Here is a 17834-nt window from a genome sequence, read left to right on the forward strand (position 1 = left end):
AAAGTTGACCTTCATGTTTTCACCACTATAATTTGAGAAGATGTCATGTCAACCACCATAATTCTTGGAATTTTCACCACTATAATTTGAGAATATGTCATGTGAACCACCATAATTCTTGGAAAAAGGGCTAGCCACATGTTTATGATGAAAAAGACTCTAGAAATTCTATATTGTAACTCTAGTTAAAAGTTGAGGTAGTCAAGCCTAACCAATAGTAGCCTATCAGGCTATATTATAACCAGACCACTAGGAGGAAAACTGGTTCCATTCTTTTGAGTGCATTTGTTCGATAATGAGAAAAAATAACCAAGAGGGATAGGAGATAGAGCACACAAAGAGAATTTGTGCACTGCAGTAGCCCATAGGCCACAATCCATACATCTTTGTAGATAGAGCACACAAAGAGAATTTGTACACTGTAGTAGCCCATAGGCCACAACCCATACATCTTTGTACTCACATACATTTTCAATTCAGAGAAAGAGAGTAGAGTATCTTTGTACTCACATACATTTTCAATTCAGAGAAAGAGAGTAGAGTGACCTCACTAGAGTAGAGCAACCTCACCTTCCAACTCGGTTTTTCTCCTAAAAGGGTTTCCGAGGTCAAATATTGTGTCAAATGTGTGTGTGTGAATTTCATTTTATCTCTATTTTTGCATAATATTAATTTGCATGCATACATTTGTTGGGTTTAGTATAAGGTATGTTATGGACCAACATTTAATTTCAATCTAGGGTCTATGGACTTTGAAGAGAAACACTAGAAATGCTAGAGAATGAATCCGACAACTTGCAAAATAAAACCCTAATTTGTTATATACCTAAGGGGGATAATATGGGGTACCAAGGGAGGTACCCAAGGTAATAATGTAATAATGGGATGGGCCATAGTAATAAATAAGGTGGTTAACCCATATCATGTAAGGGACCACAAGTAGTTAATAATAATGTAATGGGCCCATGGTATTAGTTGATGGTATGATGGAACTATGGTAATGACCCATGGTATTATATGTATGAGGCCTATATAGAGGCTAGAGACTCCATGTGAAGATATAGTGAAGGATTATTGTATGAACATGCATATGACTTGTGGAGTATTCTCCTTCCTTAAGGAGTGAATGTATGGTGTTGCCCTACCTTAAGGGTTTTGAGATTAATAAAGAAGCATTTATCTATATTTGATCTTGTTATTCTTGGGTTTATTTTTATTCTCTTATATTTTTCTAAGATCAGATCTACAACAAGTGGTATCGAACAAGTGGTATCAGAGCACTTTCTTGGGCAAACAGTGGAGAAATGTTTTTTATTTTTTGCAGGGTTTCGGGGGTGGCGAGTTTGCAGATCAGATCTATATGCTTTGGTGCAATATCTGCAAAATCTATTTGCAGATCTGTATTATTTGTGAAAAAATAGCCGATTTCAAAAAAAAATCGGTTGAATCGGAGTTCGGATGAAGGAGATAACGCTGATCTAAAAATCAGTGGGGTTGCAGACAATTTTTCAGGATAGCGAGTTTGCGGCACAGATCTGGATGTCCTAGTGCAAGATCTGCAAAATATAATTGTAGATCTGGAATCTTTGTGAAAACACACCTAATTTCAAAAAAGAAATCAGTCGAATCGGAGTCCGGATGAGGGAGATATCGCTGATTTAAAATCAACTCTTTTTTCAGAAATTTTGGGTGACGGCGGGAGAGTAGCAGCACAGATCTGAAATTCTAGTGCCTGGATCAGGATTTCTATCACATGGGCAAATGCAGAATGATTGTTCCATTTCTGAAAACAGGTCATAATAGGGATTCTGAGCAATATTGACTAAACTGTGACAAATTCAAATTTTCGCCAATTTTTTGTGATGGCGGGCCCAAATCGGTATTTGAGGAACTTGTATAAATTTGATGGCTCTCATCCAGCTAGATGGCTAGCACAAATGGAGCAGTATTTCAATCTGAATAGAATCTTAGATGATGAGACTCAGCTTATGGTGGCAAGCACGTACTTGGACAATGAAAGACGACAATGGTGGCAAGAGCATCAATGTTCCAATAGAAGGTTTTGGACTTGGGACATATTCACAAAAGCTATTATGGACCACTTTGGCCGAAAAACTATTCTTGTTGATAAGCTCACACAGACAGACATATTGTCTAGCAAAGATTTTATTTTTACAGAAAATAAGGAAACCATGGAACCTAAAGGGTTATTTCCTACTGGTATATCTTTATTGCAGGTTCATGGATTGATTCAGAAGGAGAAAATCGTTGTGTCTATAAATCCTAGTTGCAAGAAAAATCTTATAAGTGTTAATTTGGCAAAAAGATTGCAAGTTCTAGCACAACACATTGAAACTGCACAGATTGATAATGATGATGTTCAAGTGTATAAGGATTTGAAGATTTCTATGGATAAGTATGTGTTGCATGGTGATTTTTATGCTTCAGAGACAGATAATATTGATGTTGTTTTGGGATATCCTTGGATGTGATATATATATATATATATATATATGTGTGTGTGTGTGTGTGTGTGTGTGTGTGTGTGTGTGTGTGTGTGTCAAAAAATACATCTTCCTCGATCATAGGTTGAAAAACACCTTATGATCGGCAAAAATGATAAGTACAAAAATAAAAAATGTCATATGTGCCCACAATAAGCGATCATCATATCACTGGTGATGATCTCGATAAGAAACCACTGCACGGGCCACCTTGTAAAGGAACCTCCTAAAAGGTCCTGGGACCCCAATCACATAGCGCTGAAGTCGACGAGGAATGTCATCTACGGTGGTCTCCAGAATATCTCCTGTCAAGCGTTCTAGATGACTCTCCAACTCGGCCAAAACCTCTGTTGATTTGTCCTGTGGGGCTGGCGTGGCTGGAACTGGTTGTTTCCTCTCGTAAGGCCGAAGAGCGGCTGGTCGCTGTGGACCCACATCTGCATTTGAAACTTTTACTATCAGTTTTGGGACGATAGAAAAATAATAAAAAATTAAAATAGGAAAAATGTTGAAAATGATTTTACCTTAGTCATCCCATTGCTCTCCTGGTGGAAGAGCCATGTCTGGGTCACCACGAAAATCTACCCCAGCGTAAGGGAAGTCCTGAATAGAAAAAACCTGGTTTTCCAACCATTGGAAATACTCAGGTTTGAATCGAACAACCTCTGTCCCCTCGTCCGGATGACGGGCCATAACTGCGACCCATCGCATCAGTTTGGGCTCTCGAGGAAGCCCACCTCCAACAGTAAGGTGCTGCGAGATCAACATGGGAACCCTCTCCAGACCAAAGCTCACAACCAAAGCCCCATAACCAAAGGTCTTCAGTTGTCCGTTTTTGGCTCTGGTCAGTTGGCCTTTTACATTGGCCAACACAGCATCGCACCAGTTGAAGATGGTGCCTCAAAAGCAGTCAACTGCCATCCGCATCTGGGATCCGGTAGCAATATGTAACGCGGAACTCCCGTAAATTCTGGTGACAGTAAACGTGATCACCATGAGTTCAGGAATGGATATGGTTTTAATGTTTATCCCTTTGTCTCTAGCCTGGCTGTTGCAGAACTCTAGCTGGAGGCTATCTACAGACTGGCCACCTAGCCTAGTCCCGAATAGGGTCAAGTCTTCACCTCTCTTAGGCAAACCGGTCAAGAAATATATGTTTTCCGGCTCGATTTCGAGCTGGTGGCCACCTATGAAGAAGCACTGGTCCTGTTTGCTCCATCTATCAACCAGCCACTGTAAGAAATCCACCTAGGCCCTCATGCCAGGTATGGCCCAGAATTTGCACAAGCTGCATGCCTTCAATGCATCAATCGAAGTTTGGTGATTCAACGCGGCAAGATCCACGTCCTCATGCTCTCGTTCATGCCAATCTAGCATGATGTACTCTCTGCATCCAATAAAAAGACAAATTAGAATGCTAGAAATTAATTTGTTTGGGTCAAATTTGAGAATTTTTGGGTTAAAAACCCTTGCTACGAGGACCGCACCCTCTGGGTTAGAGATAGTGCGTGGGTCCGCACCTTGCCTACATGGAAGGTGCGGACCCCTGACTTTTTCCCCATTGAGAAAAAGTCGGGGTCCGCGGGCTGCCAGTGTTATGCCTGCGGGCCCCCGCGCGCGGGTTTTTAGCCTAAAAGCCTAAAACAAAAAATGAAACGGTTAAAAATGAAGAGTAGGATGATGTGGATTACCTGGAGAAGACGGCGTTCGATTCCGACGGTTGGATTTTCCGCAATCTTCACGGGAAGTTTTCTGAACAAAAGCACTATTTTCTCACCCAAATCTCAAACGGTAAAAATGAATTGATGAAAGCCCTTTTTATAAGTTTTTTGAGTAAATAAATTGCAAATTTGTTTATGTTTCACTTTGGAAAGGTAATTTTTGCAGCATTTTTATCCATTTCAAACAGGTATGAGTAATGTTTGCATTTTTGTTCAGGATAACGGATTATTCAGGTGAAATCTATCATTTTCGACGAAAAAACATTTAGAGTCACCTTTAAGCTCTTTTCTGACTCCTAAAACATGAAAAGATCGCCGAGTTTTTTCTTTTAAACTCGTTAAAATGGAACTAAAAGACGGTCCACTTACAGCTCTTTTCTGACCGTAAAAACATGAAAAGATTGCCGGATTTTTGTCGTTTCAAATTTGATATTGGTTATAAAATGACGTGTCGTTGATCGCTTTTTTACTTTTTCAGATCAGGGGCACTAATTACGAAAAGTACTCCTTGGTCGTAAAGATCAAGCGGTTCTATCAAGTATTATTTTATACTTTTTCGGGCTTGGGAGACACAAATTTACAAAAAAGGTCAACCCTGGAGTCTTCTTAAGTTTTTTCAAACTCTCTACAATTGAAAAACGCCGAGTTTCTCCTATACTGGACTCGTTAAAATTTCACAGTAAAGGACCTATTCAATTACAAACAGGAACGAGCCACTCCTTCTTAGGGTTCGAATTTAAACTAAGTTGGACTCGTCCGAAGGATGAGCTTATAATCAAGCAAATGTTATCCTCCTCAAGCTTGTCAAAAATAAAGAGGTACTTGCCAGAAATGGTGGGGGAAAAGAGAGAAAAATGAGCCTGTTTGTCATACTTTGTAACCACTCTTGAACACGACACTTTTATTCACCTGGGTTGGGAAATCCTTTGCCTAATAGTTGATCAAACCACATTGAAAGTCTTCAGCCGGTTTCTGGGTATTAACTTTGGGTCAGTTGTCACCAAGCCATCTGTTGTGTCGTTATGTGTTCAAGAGGTCACTGCCAATAAGCCATTCATCTGCAAAATATCTGTCATCCATCTTGACCATCCCTGAGTCAGTCCTTGCAACTAAATTTCTTCAACTTGATCTATGATTTTGTGTTGTGGGCTTGCCTACGACGGACCGCTTTCTATCGACTTCAGCTCATTATCTAGAAAGATGATCTAGAAATCATCAGTACCTTGGGATTTGCATGCCTCAATGGCAGGTTTCTCGCCTTTGACGACAGGTTGCATCATTGACCTTCGATCAAAAGATTCCGTGACATGTTCGACATCAACACATTTATTCACATCTCATGGATTGTATTGGGTACTTTGAGAGCCATTGACATCACTGGTGGTTTCTCACAATTCTTAACAGTTTACATCATTGACTGGTAATCAAGTGGTTTCTACCATTTTTCGACTTCAACACATTCATTCGCATGGATAGAATCGTACTGTTTCGTGAACTAGAAATGAAGACCCTGGATCTAGTTTCCATAATCCAGGCTGCGAGGAATTTTGTATTCATTATATAATGCACTATTCATAAATAGATGGCTGCATCCATACTGTGTCCACATGAGTCTATACTTGTGATGTCTTACAAGATCATTCCTGTATCAGAGCAGTTAGTTAGTTTTCTAAGTCAGTTTTGATCTGAGTATGGGAATGCCTGCCTCAGGGATGATATGATCTCATATATCTATATATATATATATATATATATATATATATATATATATTGCATTGAATGTTTTTACAGGTTCCAACCAGGCTCTCCACAAGATGATCCTCGAAATGATAAATTACTTCACTCTTCCTAAATGATAAATGAAATCCTCATCTACTACAGACTTCGCACTTTAGGGGGCAATCTGTTACAAAAAAATATCATCACCATGATTATTTGCAGTCAGTATGGGTCTATCATCACTTGTACTATCCTCCTAAGCAAGTCTCAGATCTCAGCTCTTCAAGTCAAGCTTTGAAAATGAGAGAAAGACATTGAAAATCAACAAAGCTCTAGTTCCGCACTTTCTCTCACTGTTGCTTACGGTCCCGCACCTCCTGTTCACAATACCTGCGGACCTACCCGCTCTGTCCCTAAAGGAGTGGGTGCGGACCCCTGTGAAAGTAAAAAAGGCGCAATTTTATTCTAAAAAACTCACTTTGGGTTAATTCTAGATGATTCTAGAAGGAATTTTGACGTGGATTAGTCGATCTTAGGTGGTTCATGCATCCCAAAAGAGAAGGAACTAATCCCTTGATGAGAGGAGCTATCCCTTTGAAGGAGGGCTTTATCCCTTTGAAGGAGGACCTAGTAACTTCCCTCCATTGCACTATAAATTAAGGCATTGGGCTGGTTGCTAGGGAGGTTAGAAGTTAAACATTTTTGAGGGTAAATGCTGGTGAAATTAAGACTTCCTAGTTAAGCTTGAAAGGAGAGATCACATACCTTTTTGGCTTCATTGGGAAGAGAGCGAAACTTGTCAAAGTAGAGGAGACTTCTTGCTGGACCCTGGGAGGAGCTTGTACAGCGTCAAGGCACAGGTTGTAAAGTTCTTCTTTGATTTGAATTAATACAATCAGATTCATTTTTCTCAACAAATTGTCTTATGTCATTTGTTTCATGAATTCCTTGACTTTCATATTAAATATGTTTTATGATATTGGCTTTTCAGGTGCTATTTAATTTTTTTTCTTGTTTGTGTTTGCAGATTCACGACAAGGGAGCTCATTTGGATCGAAGGAGAGAGGCTTCCACAAACTTGCGTTGGACCCAAGGTAGGCCTAAAACACTTGTTTGCCTTTGTTTATAAATGCATATTTAGAGAAAGACAGTTTGTGATTGGCTTGCTTGTCACTAGGTCTTCTTTAGATTCTAGGAAGGTCTATCTTGTCCGCAAGATCGACTCATTCCGTGTGACAAAGCATGCAAAGACTCAACACAAGTTCATAGGGTGAGCCCGAGTGCTTGCAAAGATTAAGTAAAAATCCAAGGAAGGCTCTGAAATTTTATGTAGACCAAAATTTTGTAGGGTGTTGCAGGCGCTACAATAAGTCCTCTCTTACAAGCATTTGTACACACTACAAACTTCTTGTCTGGATCCGCAATCGTCAACACTAGTGCATGTGTCAACAACTACTTAAGCTGCTCAAAACTAGCCTCACACTCCTCTATCCATTTGAAATTCTTACCTTTCCACTTCAATGATATGATATGATATGTAATGTGTGAGAAGATCTTGATGAACCTCCTGTAGTAACATGCCAACCCCATAAATTATCTCACCTCATCCACATTCTTAGGATATGCCCACTCCATGATATCCCTTATATTTTTTGGATCTACTGCTATGTCGTCCTTGGAGACAACATGCCCCAAGTAATGTACCTCAGTCTAAAAACTTGCTAAGTTTAGCATACAACTGATGCTCTCTTTGCAATTTCAACACTACTGCTAAATTCTCGGCATGTTCTTCCTCATTCTTAGAATATACAAGTATGTCATCAATGAATACAATAAAAAACTTATCCAAATAAGGGCACAACACACTATTCATCAAGCACAAAAATTTAGCTGGAGAATTAGTCAAACTGAATGGAACAACAACAAACTCGTAATGCCCATACATAGTCCTAAACATAGTCTTGAAAATATCCACTTTATTGATACATGCGTGATGCTATCTTGATCTCAAGTCGATCTTAGATAACATTGTTTCTCCCTTCAACTAATCAAACACATCATCAATCCTCAAAAACGGGTACCTGTTCTTGATCATTACTTCTTTCAGCTGCCTGTAGTCAATGCACAATTTGAGAGTGTCATTTTTCTTCTACATGAACAACACGGGTGCACCCCAAGGCGATACACTCGGCCTAATGTACCACTTGTACAACATTTCCTTCTGTTGCAAATTTAACTCAACCATGTTAGGTGTGCTCATCCTGTAAGGTGCTTTTGCTACCAAAGTTGTGCCTAGCACCAAATCAATAGAAAAGTCTACCTCCCTGTGAAGTGGAAACTGTATAACATCCTCAGGAAATACATCTTGAAACTACTGCAAAATTGGGTACCTACTTAACACATTGACATCCTCAACCTCCTTACCCTTGTCACTAGAAATGTGTACTGCAAACATCACACAACCCTTTTTGCAATTGTGCTTAGTCTGCATAGCGGTAACCATCCTCACTGATGTAGGCTTCTTCTTTCCCTGCAAAGTCCTATTTTCCCCACTATCATCGACACACTCAATGGCCTTGTCAAAGCAATCCACCTTGGTTCTATGAAGGTATATCCAATATATACCCAAAATCATACTATACGATCCCAATGGAAATATATTCAAATATGAAGTTGTAGGCATACCATTTAAGTCAAATGCACAAGCTCTTACCCAATGGTAAACTCACTTCTTTGTATCTATAGCCAACTGTACCAAAAAAGATTCTACATGCTCTTATTTTCTCAAACCACACTTATCGACTAGGTCATGATTAATATAACTATAGTTTGATCCAGGAACAATCAAAATAGAAACAAATTGATCACAAAACTTACCGTCCATCTCAAAGATTGATGCCTGGTGATCCGCATGCCTATTGTCCACAGTTTTCTAGATCTGAGGAATGCTATGACCAACATCACCAACTTTATGTGCCTCCTGAGAACTATAGATATAGGGTCTACCACCACTCTGATACTGTGAACAATCCTTCTTACGATGATCCTTACCACATATCCAACACTGCAATGGTTCCCTACCACTGCCTCTATCTTTCTACTCTCCACATCCTTTCTGAGTTGTATTGAACCTCTTGTAAGGAAATGCATTTTATTTCTCACTTGCATCTTGAGGCCTTCTTATCTTTGGTGGCCATTTCCTTTAGCTTTCTCATTTCTTTTCAAGTCATTCTTAGGCTCAACTTTGCACTTCGACTGCTCATAACAATGCTTCAACTTTCAGATGGCCTCCTACAATAATCTAGGCTCATCGAACCCAATCCAATCTCTTTATGCAACTAGAAATCCACTGATAAATATATGAACCTTGGCCTTCTCCTCCTTGAGGTAAGGCACATACCTCAACATCTCCAAAAACCTACTAGTATACTCATCATTTGTCATAGAGCCCATCTGCAACTCATAAAACTCCTTAGCTCTCTCATCATAGTACCTCTCTGACAAGTAATTTTTCTTGAAGAGCCTTCCAAATGCATGCCAGTGAAATATTCCTCATGGATACCTTTGAAATTCTTCACGTATTCCCACCAAATATCCACTTTACCGTTGAGACTGAAAGTGGTTATTTTTTCTTTCATGTTTTCTAAATAATCATGTAATCGGAAGAATTTCTTCATACCAAGCAACCATTCCTCTGAACCCTGTGATTTATTCATTTCTCCATCAAAGGTAGGTGTCTTTTCCTTCTTGAAATCATTCGGAAAGTATCCCCTATCACTCCTCATATAAGGATGATAACGATGAAGATCATGATGCCTGTCAGAGCCAGAACTGGAATAGTGCGTGTGTCTATCATCTCTCCTATCTGAAGTGTCCAACAACTTGCCATCAATGATCATGTCAGATCTATCTGACCTGTGTCTACTAGGAGACCTACTGCCATATGCCCCATTAGTTCTGTCCTCATGTCCATGGTTGATCTGAAGTGGTCCATGTCACTGTAAATCTAAAAAACTCTGAAGTAGCATCGCATTCACCTCTGCTTGTTTCTCTTGTGCCTGCATGATTTTACCATTGTCTACTTCCTAGCTCCTTATTTCTTCCTTCAGTCTTCTCAATGAGTCTTCCAAGTCATAAGAGTGCCCCGCACCACATTTCCCATCTAATGCATAGGGAGATTCTATGTAGTCTACCACCTTGCTATCCATCTAATCTCTTTCTTGCAAGGCATACTATGTTAGCTAAACCATATCACAATAAACCAATGTACCTTAGCATAATTCGGGGAGGATACCTTGTCTGCAATATCATCAAATCAACGTGATAATTTTATAGCATAATCATAACAACATATAAACATATATCGAATAAATGTAACAACGCATAACATCATTATAGTTAGGGTCCAGTCATCAATGCAAGGCCGTATCAAAAATGCATACTATGGCCTCATGCATGAAAACAACCATTACTCTATACGTTGCCACATGAAACTATCAACATGCATAAGCAATTCCTAATCAACTACACATATGCATAAACACGTGTAGTCGAGCATAAGCATTTAATTCTTGCAATCAACCTACAAGACTGATATACAAAATATTCAAGAATTCACCTGACATACAAGGATGTAGTCAAGCAACATATAATCAACACATAAGTGACATATAACCATATGCAACCAGTCATATACTTCCAACGATGCATCCCACAAAATCACATCAACTTCCTCATGACAACCTTACTATAATCATGATCAAAATGATGCAATGAAATAAGCACATGGAATGCAAGTGTAAGAGACACACATGCAACTGAGATGCATGCATGACTGAGCACCTTCACCCAAGGAGAGCAAAACCAAACTCTGATACCAATCTCTAACACCCCCTCCTCCTAGGTCCACCCAAGAAACTAGACATCCAGGGTAAGCATGCCATGAGAGAGTCTACTATAAGGGATTCAACTTCCTTCGTGACCTTAAGGAAATGGAACCAACGAAACATATCAAACAAACCCATCTACATCAGAAGCAACACCCTCAGGAGACATGTCATCCGCTCAGACATCCTATCCCTGAGTCCCACTGATGATTTAAGCCTTTTAACCCCTGGTTGCTCTCATGCTATAGGCAAGACAAGGACTAGAATCCAAAGTTGCTCTCATAGGTCTATGTGCCAATGTCCCTGGACCTTTTTCAGCATACCTATACTAGTGTCCCCGAGATTTGAGCCACTTTTCTAGCCCAGAATTCTTGCCTCTGCCCAGAACTTGTTATAACCTGCATAGTCCATCAAAGGCATGATGACAATATAAAACAATAAAAAATAAACCTTAGGATTAGGCCTGAGCATCCCCAACCGAGACTAACATTCTGTCAAGCACTTGCCATTAATGCAACCTAGAGGTCTAGGATACAAGACAAATCATAAATGACTTAAAGAACTTATGAAACATAACCAAAAGGATCACCTCCTTCTCCATTGAAGTGTTATAAAATCAATTAGTTCTTGCATCCATCCATTTAACAACTACAAGTAAATACATGAAATAACCATGACATGAACCAGTGACATATAGCAATGCTTATAACTAGCATAAAACCATATAAATATCAGAGATATGACAAAAATTAAATCCACATATAAACCAATGAAAAATTAAGAGAACTTAGATCTTATTAATCATAAGAAAATCCGACCAGGTTCGGGACTTCCATGTACCACCCAACCATAGACATGGCTGAACCAAATCTCTCTTTTAGCCAGTCACCCTCATGCCATATTCCAAGCATGAATGTGTAATCTCATAGAACAACCAATCCATGAACAGCCAAGGGAATCGAGAGATTAAACCACCTCCACCCTCATCAAACCGTGATCACACCAGAACTGGCGCTCCAATCACAACTGAACCAAACTTGGAATTCCATCTGGAATCCATCACTATCCTTGAGGAATTTTTCGTCTCCTTGTATCTTGGGATTTTCTACAATCCAATCCTGGAGCCCCTAAATTGGGACAAATCTCTCAGTCATTACCACAATCCAAACCCGTATCACTAGGCTCTAAACCGGGACTTCTCAATCAGGACTTACCATGTATCTTGCCATAATTGGTCAAGGGATTCCTTGGCCTTTGGGAATGAAACATTAGACCACCCCTGCCCTATATTCTGAAATCCATCCGACAAACCAAAGCTCAAAACTGAGATAAACATCCCAACATACCATGGCATCCAGAAAAGGGAAAGGATACGCTAGAAACCACTGTCATAACCCGGAAAAACTATGCCACCGACATCAAGAGAACCATACACCAACATGAAAAGCTATGCTTGTGAAAACTGGCTAGGAAATCACACATGCAAAAGTTTACTTGCAAGTATTCCTGCTGAAGTTGCTTGATCCTGCTCTCCTTTCCTTGATATGTTCTTCCCTTCCTTTCCCTTTGCTTGCTTTTCCTTTCTTGCTCCAAAGCTAGAGTGCTCCAAGAAAACTCTAAGTGACCAAGAGTGAGAGAGAGAGAATAACGAGAGAGCTCCAATCTTGAACTGAAAAAAGGTTACCGATTGATCCTCAGATGCCTTTTTATTAATGAGACCTCTATTTTCTTCATTTTCCATTGATTTTCTTTATTTTCCTCTTCACATGAAACTTGTGACCTTTCACCTTACTTTTCTTCTAATTTCCTTTATTTTCATAAATAAATGTGCCAAAAATGCCTTTTTTCCTTTTAATTCCTTTGTCTTATCCTTTACCAATTTTCCTTAGCCAAAACACACATCTAGTGATTCCCACTAGGATATCTTTGCCCAACATTTAGCTTGGAATAAGCATCCCTTAACTGTGGTCTTATTTTGCCTTTATTAACTCTTATTACATGAAATTTTCACCAAGGTTGTTATAGTACATGCCAGATATGTTTTTTATATCCTTACTACTTTTGGTTTTACTTTATACATGCCTAAATAAATTGACTCCATACCCAATGTATAAGTCACTAATCTGCAGGTTCTCAATGCATTGCTTGCAATGCACTATCCCCAGTTAGAGTCTATGTCATTCTCTTATCTACCTTCTTACATATTTATCGTATGGTCCTAGATTTATACTTGTGTAGAGAGGAACATATATACACAGGATGGAAAAGGGAAACACAATTTACATGCTTGTTGCACACTTAACACACTCAGACAATAGGAAACATTCAAAACCTTTTTGTTTGCAAGTACAAAAATCAAAGGGATGGGAGTTTAATGGAAGGAGGGGTCCTCTATTTAAACCTAGAGCAAGTATCGAGCGATCAACATTCATTGTGACCCATCCAACCCTCAGAATCATTACTGGGGGGGTGGGAAACTGGTGTGACCAATATGATGGTGCCACCCTCCGGAGGAGAAAATTCAAGGGAACCCATCTAGCTGATCGATGACCCAGATTAATTTCGTGGGGTCTTAGCTTGATCCCAACCACCTGCCAAAGAGAAGTGGGGACCACGCTCACCACACCATACACCGAGGTGCCATCAACGTCAGCAAGCGAGAATTGTGGTAAAATGTAAAGGTATTCCCCCTCCATTTTTTGTCGAGACACCCTCCAAATCACTTACGTCACTTGTCACCTCCTCATGATTTCACATGTCATCAAGTTACCGTTTTCTCCCACCTATAAAAATATGACTTGTTAACCATTTTAATTTAAAAGTATATTTCCTACAGTTGAGTCCTCTTGTTGCTCAAATGGTACATGAAGTTGTTCTCCTATTAGATTATCTAGAGCTTCCCAACGTTCTTCACTCAAAATTCACCCAGTCAATATGGTAACTTTTAGGCCTTCTACTTATAGTTTTATCCTTATGCTCAAAATGGAGAAGCTTGCGCCGAAAAATCCTAAATCACGAGAGGATAAACCCTCATCTAGCATTGAGCCTCTCATTGACACATAATCTCAAATCTATGACTCACCATGCCCCTACCACCTATTCTACCTACGGTTCGACATGTATGACCACCATTTCAAGGGAGAAGACCTCCTCCATAAAGGGAAGTATGGTAGTGAACTATCTAAGGAGGGATTTCTAGTTGTTATGGCTAGTGAGGACCTTGTTTCACACCAAGCCAAATTATGTAGGGCTCACTATCCTTAAGATTGCATATCAAAATTTCTTTCTCTCTCCTCTACCAATCCCAGCACCGTGGCATAAATGTGATGAGTTCATCAATCCTCCATGACTCCAGATCATTGATCCATGATCTGTTCCTCCAAAGGCATCCTAGCAATGATGAAGATATTTTGATTGTGTCAATCATGACACTTTATTGTTTTTATGTTTTTATAAATATTCCATTTTAAGAAATGAAATCAATTTAGTTAAGGTTTTATTTAGTACAATTGTGCAAGTATAACACTAACACAATTTTGTTGCGATGAATCATTAGAAGATCAAGAAGGGATATTTTTGTAAGGGGTACTCGTCTTGAGACCCTATAAAACTTTATGATAAATTTTTAACGAGTTTTTGAATTTTTTTTTCAAAAGGGGGACTTGAACTGTAAATTGAAAAGGACCAAATATATATGCTCTATATGTGGATTAATAAATAAGTGATGGTGATTCTAAGTGCATGAAGTTGTTGTATGTAATCTCCCCTGTGTTTCTCTCATTTATCTTTTCTTTCTTCTTAGATGGCATGTAATAATAGCTATTGGATGTAGTCTGTTAATCATGGATTCATCTGTGTCTAATTTTGATTGAAGATGCCTATGACAAATGAGACTTAACATCCTTAATATACGCTCCATGAATTCTGAATATCAGACACATTTTCATTTCCTCGTATTCCTACTGAAGTTCAATGCATGGGTTTTGTTCTAAGCCATGTGTATTTGATTTCTTTTCTTCGCGTTTTTTCTTTCATGTATGCCACAGTTACCAAATGAACTATGTGTTTCTACAACTTAGCCACCAAAGCCTAATATTAAGTCTTCTAGAGATTTTTTCTGCTATAAATTGAATCTACCCTCTTGAAAGAGATTCTTCACCATTTCTAATTCAAAATGTGTTTCAATGTTGAATGCAAATGGACAATTCTAGCAAATTTTACAAATAATCTAAGATGTCCTAGGAACTGACCTCTCCTCAACCCGGAGGTTGTCTCTAGGAGCTACAACACTATCCATTGGAAGAGATCCAATGATACATCCACTTGTAGCTTACTTAGATACTAAAACATGAATGGTTGACGTATTAAGGATTAATGAGGTCAAAACAAATCGAATAAAACTATTGAAATCCCATGGTTGGAACAATGCAAACGATGGAAACAATCAAAACAATCTAAGGTATGAAAATCTCTAGATTCAGGAGGACATCCAAAGCAGGTGATAGATAGTTACTCTAACTAAGTTTGTAGCGATATGGGCGATGTGACATTCCAACTAAGAGACATGTATTTCAATTTTTTTCGATGTGGGTACAATATCAATTAAAGAAGTTGGTTTCTCATACCCTGATATGCGTTGAAGTTTACATTTTAAACCTGAGTGTGAGTATATTTAGTATTTTGTTACGCACATGGTTACATTGGAAGTACTCCTACACTTAAAGGAGATTGTCCTCTCTCTAACCTAGGGTAGGATAGTATAGAAACAATAAATAAAAATTCAATTTGGCATAAAATTCTTATAGCAACACTCTTAAAATTGCAATTCCCTAAGGCACAACTATTGAAATTTCCATTATTATGCACTCTTGTGGTAAGTCTTGTCAGAAACAATTCATTCTTAATGCCTCATATCTTGTAAAGTGACATTAATCATTTATTGGGTGGTTCTTCTTCATATTGTTTGGTCATCCATGGAGTCATTCAAGGGGATTTATCATTTTTATCTCAAAAACTTTCCATTTACAAGCTAAAACCCTAACCCTAGCCTAGTCATTCTAACAAGTTGTTGTACAAGAAATATTTTCAAGTTTCTCTTATAACGTATTATTGATAATAACCTCCTATGGTGGACGAATCTTGTAAAACCCTAATGAGCTCTCAAGAGAACCCTAGCATGATTAACTCGGGGAATCCTTCAGTCATTATCTAAGATGTTTTCTTTAAATTGAGTCTTTAGGATAGCAATATGAGCTATTAAAGATTATTCATTAAAAACTTTTCACGCCATCCCTTGCTCTCAAGGAGAATATTTGATTCCCCACCTATTACACAACCTATTTAAGGTTAATTATAATGAAATTTCCTTTTAAAACGATTAATTGAGGGATATGAGGTCCCATTATGATCCAACCTACCATGATCATGGGTCCTAACGAGAATGACATTACCACTAGTGGTTACCAAGCTAGGGTAATGGATTTCAGCTGAAAAGTTGGAAGACAAGAGGTCTCATCATGATCTGGCATGTTCATTCTTATTAGTTCTTGTGAATTCCATTGTCATTAGTTGGTTACCAAGCTAGTACAATGACCTTCAGTTAAATTTTAAACTAATGTAAATGATTTTAAATGACTCTTAATCTAAACCTAATAGATGGGACACGAGCATTTCATTGGGTTAAAAGGAATCCCTGTCGAGCCTATAGATGCCTACTGGCAACAGGGCCATGCCTCTGGTATTAAAGTGTTGAAAAGTGTGCAACAAGAAATGCTTGTTGAGAGTGCAACAAGATGATGGAGCTTAGTGAAAAGAGTCGCCTTCACTAAGTGGGCCCGCAGGCTATTTTTGGCGCAAGTCTATTTTTAGACTATGTCTATTTTTAGACATATGGATCATGTCTATGTTTATGGATGATTGATCAAGTTGGGAAAAATAGATGGACTTCTATTTTTGATGAAAGTGTGAGTGATCAAAGTCTATTTTTAGACTGGCTGTCAAAAATAGAAAAGTCAAATATTATTATCTCACAATAATATCTGGACTATAAACTTGATCTTATTCTCTTGGAGCACTTCAGTTTGAGCTGCAGAGGTGGCACATGCAGCTCTCAGAAGGAAATACGCTTTTCTTATGAGTCAGTTGAGTTGTTGCATGCATGACTTCAGTTAGAACTCAAGTGAGTTGAGTTTAGTGGACTGGAGGTATAGTTGATGGAGTTGTGTTCAGTTTGACTTAGTTAAACTAGTTGTAGTTAGTCTAACTGCAGATAGACTAATGATGAGTTGTTAAACTAATTATTAACTCATAATACAACTAAAGAATACATCAGTTAACCCAGTTGCATGTTCAGTTCAACAGGGACAAGTGGTAGAGAATCAGATTGCTATCAGTTGTGACTATAGTTGTGCATCAGATCTTGCACAATCAAAGGATTGAGTATGCCAATGAGTTTTCTCACGTATTTGGCCCACATTTTAGCCTTTTCTCACGTCCACAAAGAGTGAGTGACTATTTTGCAGGTGAAAATCGAGTTTGGTGAGCCATTCTCATCAGTTCTTGAGCAGGTATTGAGTAGTGGAGGCAGGCAAGCAGTGGGATAGATTTGGAGATCAAATCTGAGCTGTATTGTGTGTAACAGAAGGGCATGGTACTGGATTGCTTGTGATAAGCATTGTACTTTGTAATGTTACATGATTCAATCAATATAATATACAGATAGTGTGGGGTTTTTAGCGAGATGCTTTCCCCGGGATACATACTGTGTTTATGAGTTTGATTGATGCTTCTATGTGTGCCTGTGGATGTTTCTGCTTCTGTAAATTGATGATCAACGTAGAGGAGATTATGTATTATACATGTTCCGCTTAAATTGTATGATCAGGATAATCTCTGTTGAATATGTGTTAAATTATTCAAAATTTCTACATGGTATCGGAGCGAGCTAGATAATTGTAGAAAAAGTTTCTACATGGTATCGGAGCGAGCTAGATAATTGTAGAAAA

Source organism: Pinus tabuliformis, chromosome 9 (assembly GCF_031772625.1).
Source record: "Pinus tabuliformis cultivar Carrire ecotype Pingquan chromosome 9, CPIR1, whole genome shotgun sequence".
NCBI classification, from domain to species: domain Eukaryota; kingdom Viridiplantae; phylum Streptophyta; class Pinopsida; order Pinales; family Pinaceae; genus Pinus; species Pinus tabuliformis.